The sequence below is a fragment of the Trichomycterus rosablanca genome, chromosome 5 (assembly GCF_030014385.1).
Source record: "Trichomycterus rosablanca isolate fTriRos1 chromosome 5, fTriRos1.hap1, whole genome shotgun sequence".
NCBI classification, from domain to species: domain Eukaryota; kingdom Metazoa; phylum Chordata; class Actinopteri; order Siluriformes; family Trichomycteridae; genus Trichomycterus; species Trichomycterus rosablanca.
Window position 1 is genome coordinate 25,361,964 of NC_085992.1, and position 9,409 is coordinate 25,371,372.

The window sequence follows — 9,409 nt, forward strand, 5'->3', positions numbered from 1 at the left end:
GGACAATGTGCCTGTCCAGCTCAGGGCTTTGGCCATTTCCCCAGACATAGCCAATGTGTGAAAAGAACATGGAACATGGATTTGAACATGGATCTCTGCAGTGGTAGACTTACATAATAGATCACTATGCCACTCAAGCACTCTGTATTTATTAATAGAGTAATATATACTTTAATAAGCAAGTGGATGGTATAAAAGTGCTTTATTACACTTAGTCATCAGAGAGACCTTTTTGTTGCATGCAATTACAATTGAAGTGGAATATTTGTCCCACATCAGTTGTAAAAAGGAGAAAATATTACAGAACATGTCCTGATTTGTAGCTAACACTCACTCGCTCACACACTTTCTTAACCGCTTATCCAATTAGGGTCGCGGAGGGGTGCTGGGGCCTATCCCAGCCTTTCAATGGCCGCAAGGCACACAGTAACACCCTGGACGGGGTGCCAGTCCATCTTAGGGCAGACACACACACACACACACACACACACACACACACATTTACCTATAGGGCAATTCGGTGTCTTCGCATGTTTTTGGACTGTGGAACTGTGGAGCTCCCGGAAAAAATCCACGCAGACAAGGGGAGAACATGCAAACTCCATATAGAAAGGACCCGAGCCACCCTTGTAGCTAACAGTAGATGTTATATTACAAAACCATCTTAAGCTTGCAAACTAGCTGGCTATTATGGCAAGCAATCAAAAAATAACAGCTATGTTTGGATTATTTATTATACTATTTGCGGGTCTATCATGTACGCATATTAATTTTTGTGCTCATGAGTTCATAATTTAAATCATACTTTAAAAAATCAGCACTGTACAGTTGAGTGTGACATTAGCAGTAGCACATATTAAGGCATATCAAGTCAGCATATTAGAAAATATTAACAATTTATAATTTGACTGAAGAACACCTCACCAAATGTAATTCCACATTGATTCCTTCACAGGAGGGTAATTTTTCAGGGATATTTGTGATATTTTCTTAGAAATGTCAGGAATACTGAAGAGAAAATAGGAAACTGTTGTCAGCCTGTATTAGAGTAATAAATGTTATCTGAGGAAAGTGGTTTTGTAAGTTGTTTTGGGTAAGTGTCTCCTATTTGTTGTAAATGTAAATGTCAGTCAATATGCTGCTGATCTACACTACCATCTTGATTTGTAATGTCAACAAATCAGTGCATCTTTGAAACCACAATAAACCCTAATATTTGTCTAGTTGGATTGACAGTTGATCAGAGTAATATTTCACTGTCTGACTGTTTATTTTAAGTGCAGAGAAAGAGCTTAGGTCTAGTCTGAAACAGTGATGTTATCTACATGTTCCACATTTATATTAATTAAAAATAAAGGCAGGTAATATGAAACCAAATAAGAAAATGAGACAAATGGGAATAGAGACAGAAGTAGGGCAGAGGGTTTGGGCTTGAAGATTAATGATGTGTTTTGTTAACATAGTCATGTTTCTGACTGGGATTAAATTCAGAAAGTCAGATATATACATAGTAATGCTATGTTCAGGCGACCATGACTAATCATTATTCTCTCCTAAATGCAATTCAGGATAAATTAAATCACTATGGATTATGCCACCACAACAAAAGCAAGTGTGATTAGCTGTATATGTGATTCATTTAAACATGCCCAGTGCTCTACTGTAAACTGCAAAGCATCTGACCTTAAATGTCTCTTCTTATACATTAAAATAATTAAGGGCTGCCTGGTGCTGCTATATAGTGAACTCATTCTGAGTCTGTGAAGAGCAAAGATGGACAGAGGATCTCCAGTTTGCAAAAAAATATTTACATTTTAAAAACAATGTCCCTCAAAGAAAGATTGGAAGGCATTTCCATATTTCTCCCTCTACAGTGCATAATATAAATGAATGATTCAAAGAACCTTGAGGAATTTTAGTGTGCAAAGGGCAAGGGTGTAAGCCTAAGATAAACACCACAAGCTGCATTAAAAGGCACTGCATCAAGAACTGTGAATATCAATATCTGATATAACCACATGGGCAAGGGATTACTTTGGAAAACCTTTGTCAAGCACTATAATCACAAATGCAAACTTGAACGTTTACTGTGCAAAACAAGCCTTATGGTAACCATGTTATGAAGTGGCAAGTTCTCTGGGCTCAGAGGCATTAGGGATGAACCATCACACTGTGGAAACATGTATCGTGGTCAGATGAATCTGTATTCCAGATCCTTTCTTAAAAGCAATGAACACTGTGTGCTCTGGACCAAAGACTGTTATCCAAAATCCAGGGTCTGTCATGGCATGGTGTTGTGTCAGTGCTCTTGGCAAAGATAATGTACACTTCTATAATAGCTGCATTAATATAATATATATCCACTCCTGCATGTAAGGCCTTTCCAGAAATTAGAATGGTAAAGCACTTACCATTTTGTAATCCCTTGTCCTATATATATATATATATATATATATATATATATATATACAGGTCCTTCTAAAAAAATTAGCATATTGTGATAAAGTTCATTATTTTTCATAATGTAATGATAAAAATTTAACTTTCATATATTTTAGATTCATTGCACACCAACTGAAATATTTCAGGTCTTTTATTGTTTTAATACTGATGATTTTGGCATACAGCTCATGAAAACCCAAAATTCCTATCTCAAAAAATTAGCATATCATGAAAAGGTTCTCTAAACGAGCTATTAACCTAATCATCTGAATCAACGAATTAACTCTAAACACCTGCAAAAGATTCCTGAGGCTTTTAAAAACTGCCGACCTGACTGCTGTCCAGAAGGCCATCATTGACACCCTCAAGAGGGTAAGACACAGAAAGAAATTTCTGAACGAATAGGCTGTTCCCAGAGTGCTGTATCAAGGCACCTCAGTGGGAAGTCTGTGGGAAGGAAAAAGTGTGGCAGAAAACGCTGCACAACGAGAAGAGGTGACCGGACCCTGAGGAAGATTGTGGAGAAGGGCCGATTCCAGACCTTGGGGGACCTGCGGAAGCAGTGGACTGAGTCTGGAGTAGAAACATCCAGAGCCACCGTGCACAGGCGTGTGCAGGAAATGGGCTACAGGTGCCGCATTCCCCAGGTCAAGCCACTTTTGAACCAGAAACAGCGGCAGAAGCGCCTGACCTGGGCTACAGAGAAGCAGCACTGGACTGTTGCTCAGTGGTCCAAAGTACTGTTTTCGGATGAAAGCAAATTTTGCATGTCATTCGGAAATCAAGGTGCCAGAGTCTGGAGGAAGACTGGGGAGAAGGAAATTCCAAAATGCCTGAAGTCCAGTGTCAAGTACCCACAGTCAGTGATGGTCTGGGGTGCCATGTCAGCTGCTGGTGTTGGTCCACTGTGTTTTATCAAGGGCAGGGTCAATGCAGCTAGCTATCAGGAGATTTTGGAGCACTTCATGCTTCCATCTGCTGAAAAGCTTTATGGAGATGAAGATTTCATTTTTCAGCACGACCTGGCACCTGCTCACAGTGCCAAAACCACTGGTGAATGGTTTACTGACCATGGTATTACTGTGCTCAATTGGCCTGCCAACTCTCCTGACCTGAACCCCATAGAGAATCTGTGGGATATTGTGAAGAGAAAGTTGAGAGACACAAGACCCAACACTCTGGATGAGCTTAAGGCCGCTATCGAAGCATCCTGGGCCTCCATAACACCTCAGCAGTGCCACAGGCTGATTGCCTCCATGCCACGCCGCATTGAAGCAGTCATTTCTGCAAAAGGATTCCCGACCAAGTATTGAGTGCATAAATGAACATAATTATTTGAAGGTTGACTTTTTTTGTATTAAAAACACTTTTCTTTTATTGGTCGGATGAAATATGCTAATTTTTTGAGATAGGAATTTTGGGTTTTCATGAGCTGTATGCCAAAATCATCAGTATTAAAACAATAAAAGACCTGAAATATTTCAGTTGGTGTGCAATGAATCTAAAATATATGAAAGTTTAATTTTTATCATTACATTATGGAAAATAATGAACTTTATCACAATATGCTAATTTTTTGAGAAGGACCTGTATATATATATATATATACAGTGGGGTCAAAAAGTATTTAGTCAGCCACTGATTGTGCAGGTTCTCCTACTTAGAAAGATGAGAGAGGTCTGTAATTTTCATCATAAGTACACTTCAACTATGAGAGACAAAATGAGAAAACAAATCCAGGAAATCACATTGTAGGATTTTTAAAGAATTTATTTGTAAATTATGGTGGAAAATAAGTATTTGGTCAATAACAAAAGTTCAACTCAATACTTTGTAACATAACCTTTGTTGGCAATGACAGAGGTCAAACGTTTTCTGTAAGTCTTCACCAGGTTTGCACACACTGTAGCTGGTATTTTGGCCCATTCCTCCATGCAGATCTCCTCTAGAGCAGTGATGTTTTGGGGCTGTCGCTGGGCCACACGGATTCCACAAATTTTCTATGGGGTTGAGGTCTGGAGACTGGCTAGGCCACTCCAGGACCTTGAAATGCTTTTTACGGAGCCACTCCTTCGTTGCCCGAGCGGTGTGTTTGGGATCATTGTCATGCTGGAAGACCCAGCCACGTTTCATCTTCAATGCTCTCACTGATGGAAGCAGGTTTTGGCTTAAAATCTCACGATACATGGCCCCGTTCATTCTTCCCTTAACACGGATCAGTCGTCCTGTCCCCTTTGCAGAAAAACAGCCCCAAAGCATGATGTTTCCACCCCCATGCTTCACAGTAGGTATGGTGTTCTTGGGTTCTTCTTCTTCCTTCAAACACGACGAGTTGAGTTTTTACCAAAAAGTTCCATTTTGGTTTCATCTGACCACATGATATTCTCCCAATCCTCTTCTGGATCATCCATATGCTCTCTGGCAAACATCAGACGGGCCTGGACATGTACTGGCTTAAGCAGGGGGACACGCCTGGCACTGCAGGATTTGAGTCCCTCTCGGCGTAGTGTGTTACTGATGGTAGCCTTTGTTACTTTGGTCCCAGCTCTCTGCAGGTCATTCATCAGGTCCCTCCGTGTAGTTCTGGGATTTTTGCTCACCGTTCTCATGATCATTTTGACCCCACGGGATGAGATCTTGACCCCAAGGGAGATTATCAGTGGTCTTGTATGTCTTCCATTTTCTTACAATTGCTCCCACAGTTGATTTATTCACACCAACCTGCTTGCCTATTGTAGATTCACTCTTCCCAGCCTGGTCTGGGCCTACAGTTTTCTTCCTGGTGTCCTTCAACAGCTCTTTGGTCTTGGCCATGGTTGAGTTTGGAGTCTGACTGTTTGAGGCTGTGGACAGGTGTCTTTTATACAGATAACGAGGTCAAACAGGTGCCATTAATACAGGTAACAAGTGGCGGACAGAAGAGCTTCTTAAAGAAGAAGTTACAGGTCTGTGAGAGCCAGAAATCTTGCTTGTTTGTTATTGACCAAATACTTATTTTCCACCATAATTTACGAATAAATTCTTTAAAAATCCTACAATGTGATTTTTTTTTTCTCATTTTGTCTCTCATAGTTGAAGTGTACCGAAATTACAGACCTCTCTCATCTTTCTAAGTAGGAGAACCTGCACAATCAGTGGCTGACTAAATACTTTTTGACCCCACTGTATATAGCTATATTTATATAGCTATTGATGAATGACAGGTCTTGATTCAATGCCTCCTAAGGGATTGGAGATCACAGATGTTCCGCTTAGGCTTGCACACTTGCCCTTTATGCACTAAAATTCCTCTAGATTCCTTGAATTGCTCAAGGATATTATGCACTGTAGAGGGAGAAATATGCAAATCCAATATGCAATTTTTCTTTGAGGTACATTGTTTTTAAACATTTCATTAATTTTCTCACACATTTGTTGAGAAACTGGAAGTTTTCTGCCCATCTTTGCTCCTTAAAGCTGATACTGCTTTTATTGATACTGCTTTTGTTCCAAATCATGATAACATCATTATTTAGTTTGTTTCTCATTAATAGGGCTAAACTGCCCTTGTCCCAACTTTTTTATGGAATGTGTTGCAGGCCTGAAATGTAGTAGATTTACAAATGAAATTAAGCCGACCAGACAAAACATGAAATATCTTACTGAAATATCATACTGTCTGTAATGAAACAAAAGTCAACGTAAATGTAAGAAACAGCATGTTGATAGAGTGTTAGATTGGCTTTATTATGGTACCCTAAAAGTATCCCACTAATGCCAAGTTCACACTACACGACTTTCCAAGTCGTCAGGTCACTGTACAGTTCACACTACACAACTGGATCTCTTGTAATCGGGAGTCTTTTATGTTGGTGAGGCTTTCACACTACACGACTGATCGGTGATAGGGGGTTTCACACTACACGGTCTATCACCAACTGGAATCGCAGATGAGTTTCTCTGGTCTCCCAAACTACGTTTTTTCACGAAAACAAACACAAGAAGTGACAAAAGGTTTAATGATACCACGTCCAAAATGCACGTCAACAAGTAGCGAGCGATCAAAGTTTGCGCGCTGATGTGCAGCATAAAATCAAAGAGGAATTTGGCTACGTGAACAGCATGGATTGTTCTATAGTGAGTTGGAAGTTAATAAATATTTTTTTGCAATGCAACATTGGTGTTATGTTTTGTAGAGAACGATAAGGTCAGAAATACTGTAAAACTTGTGTGTGTACCGATGGATTCTGATATAAACTATATTATGTCCCTGTCCCACCTTTTTATAACTTCACCCCTGCATTTCCCCTCACCCCGTATCTTGCATTCTCATTGGCTGTTCGACATAGCACTCATTGCCAGTTGGGCAACTCAGATCCAGATATCTGACATGCTAGAAATCTCTATTCAGTTGCCAATCTCTCGGTGAGCTGCTTGGATCGAATTGTTGGGTAGTTCACACATAGCGATTGAGAGCCGAGTTTCGATTGCCGAGTGTACGCCGAGTTGCTTCAGAGCTGGCAAATCTAGCGCCGACCAGTCGGCGAGCGAAAATCAGGGCAAAACACAAGTAGTGTGAACTAGGCATAAGTGTGTTTAGAACTAGATATTGGTTTTGTTTTTTGTTGGAAATGCAATTTATATAAATACTACAGTAAGACACCTAAGTTAATGTAATGTACAGCATGCACATATATCTAAAATATCACATTTAAAATGAATTACCTATCTACTGTAAATAGATCAAGCGGTTGCTTGAGAAAGTATTGTGCAGAGTTAAAAATAATAAGATGCCAAAGGGACAGGGTGGTCAACTGGGGTCAGTGCAATATCCTGCTTGTAGTATCCATGCCAACATCTGCCTACTAATGTAACCATGACAACGGTAAAACCTGAGCACTTTAAGCCTGTGACATAATCATGTGTTTTTTTCCTATCTGAAACAGCCGTGCTTTGCTGCACATGCACACACGCTGTCCATATACAGTACAGTTAATCAGTACAGTTGAGTGACAAAACTACATTCAAAATGCACTTTATTTGTTTATGCTGTTTTCTTTTTTTTGTTATTGCTGCTCACTTTTTCCACGGTGATGTGCTCTCATGTGTTAAGAACACAATGGCAGGAAAGAGAGTGTTCAGATGAAGGCCAAAGAGAGCAAGGTGTACTGTCACCAGCTGCTACCAGGAATCAGTGTTTGTGCGTGTCTTAGCGCATGTTTGTGCATGTTTGCTTATAAAGGTGAAACCGGGTGCATAATGTCATAGCCGAAACGTCAAAGAAACGTCAAACGTGTTTCCATGCAGACCTCTATTCATTTTAACCTTTTCGTTCTACATGTATTTATGATACTTAAACATTACACTCAATCTGAGCAAACTGTGTAGACTCTATAAAGCCCTTAACTATTTTTGTCTCTCACCTGAAGCCCACACAAACTCAGACCAAACCAACCTCATGTTGCATTTTGACTCAAATCATCATCTTTCTATACCTTCATTTCTCGGTTTATCTCAGTCTGAGAATCACACCTGCTCCCGTCTACCCTGGAAACTGTGGGAAGTACAGTAGGTCTCTTTGGAATGAACAACCTCTTGAAAGGAAAGTGCAATTTATTATTTTGTCATTTCTCTTTGTGTGTTATCTCTGTGTCTGAGGTTTCCTGCGGAGTCGAGTGAGGAACAATCATAGGAACTGCGCAGTCACAGCGTGTCCAAAACAGCCTGGTCCCTTACTCATTCACTCTCCCAATCACTTCCTTACTTTTTTACTTTCTCTCACACACTTATGCACTGACTTACTCAAGGCTTTTAATCATGCGTAGATGCATATTAATTTGCACAAGATTAATCTTGAATTATTTTGTTTTAAATACATTCAAATGCTTCTGATTCAACTTTTTATATTAAGAACCTAAAACTGAACTTTTATTTGTTTGTTTTTTACATTTACTGTTTCATCATTTAGCAGACGCTTTTATCCACAGCAACTTATGCCATGATTTTTTGCCATGATTTTTTGCTCGGCGACTAGTCGCCGCTAGATGTGGCAGCTCGGGAGCAACTCGGCATTCGCTCGGCGATCTAAACTCGGCATCTTAACTACTCAACAACTCGATCAGAGCGGCTTGCCGAGTGCTCGGCGACTGAGGAGAGATATCTAGCATGTTGAATATCTGGATCAGAGTGCGGTGAGGGGGATAATATAGTTTCTATCAGAATACATTGGCACACACACAAGCTTTACAATATTTGTAAACTTATCGTCCACGCCAAACCATTATACCAACACTGCATTGCAAAAAAAATATTTATTAACCTCCAACTCTCTCCAACTTTATTTTTCTTTTAAATTTTACGCTGCACATCAGCGCACAGACAACTTTGATCGCTTGCTGCTTGTTGACGGGCATTTTTGGACGTTGTGTCATTGAACCCCTCGTCACTTCTTGCGTTTGTTTTCATGACAAAACGTAGTTTGGGAGACCAGAGAAGCTCGCCTGCGATTCCAGTTGGTGATAGATCGTATAGTGTGAAACCCTCTATCGCCGATCAGTCGTGTAGTGTGAAAGCCACAACGACTCCCGATTACAAGAGATCCAGTTGTGTAGTGTGAACTGTACAGCGACCTGACGACTTGGAAAGTCGTGTAGTGTGAACTTGGCATTACAGTTATGACTGAACACAATTTTGAGCAATTGAGTGTCAGGGACCCAACAGTGGCAACTTGGCGATGGTGGGGTTTGAACCGGCAATCTTCTGATTACTAGTCCAGTGTCTTAACCACAGAGCTATCACTTAGTCTTTGAAGTATATCTGTGGGAATTTGTACCCATTCAGGTAAAAGAGCGTTTGTATGTCTGTGCACTGATGTTGGTCAAGAAAGTCTCAGTTAATGTTCCAGTTCATTCCAAAGCTGTTCTGTGGTGCTGAGGTCAGGGCTCTGTGCAGGCCACTGGAGTTTCTTTAAACTAAGATTTTCTTTATG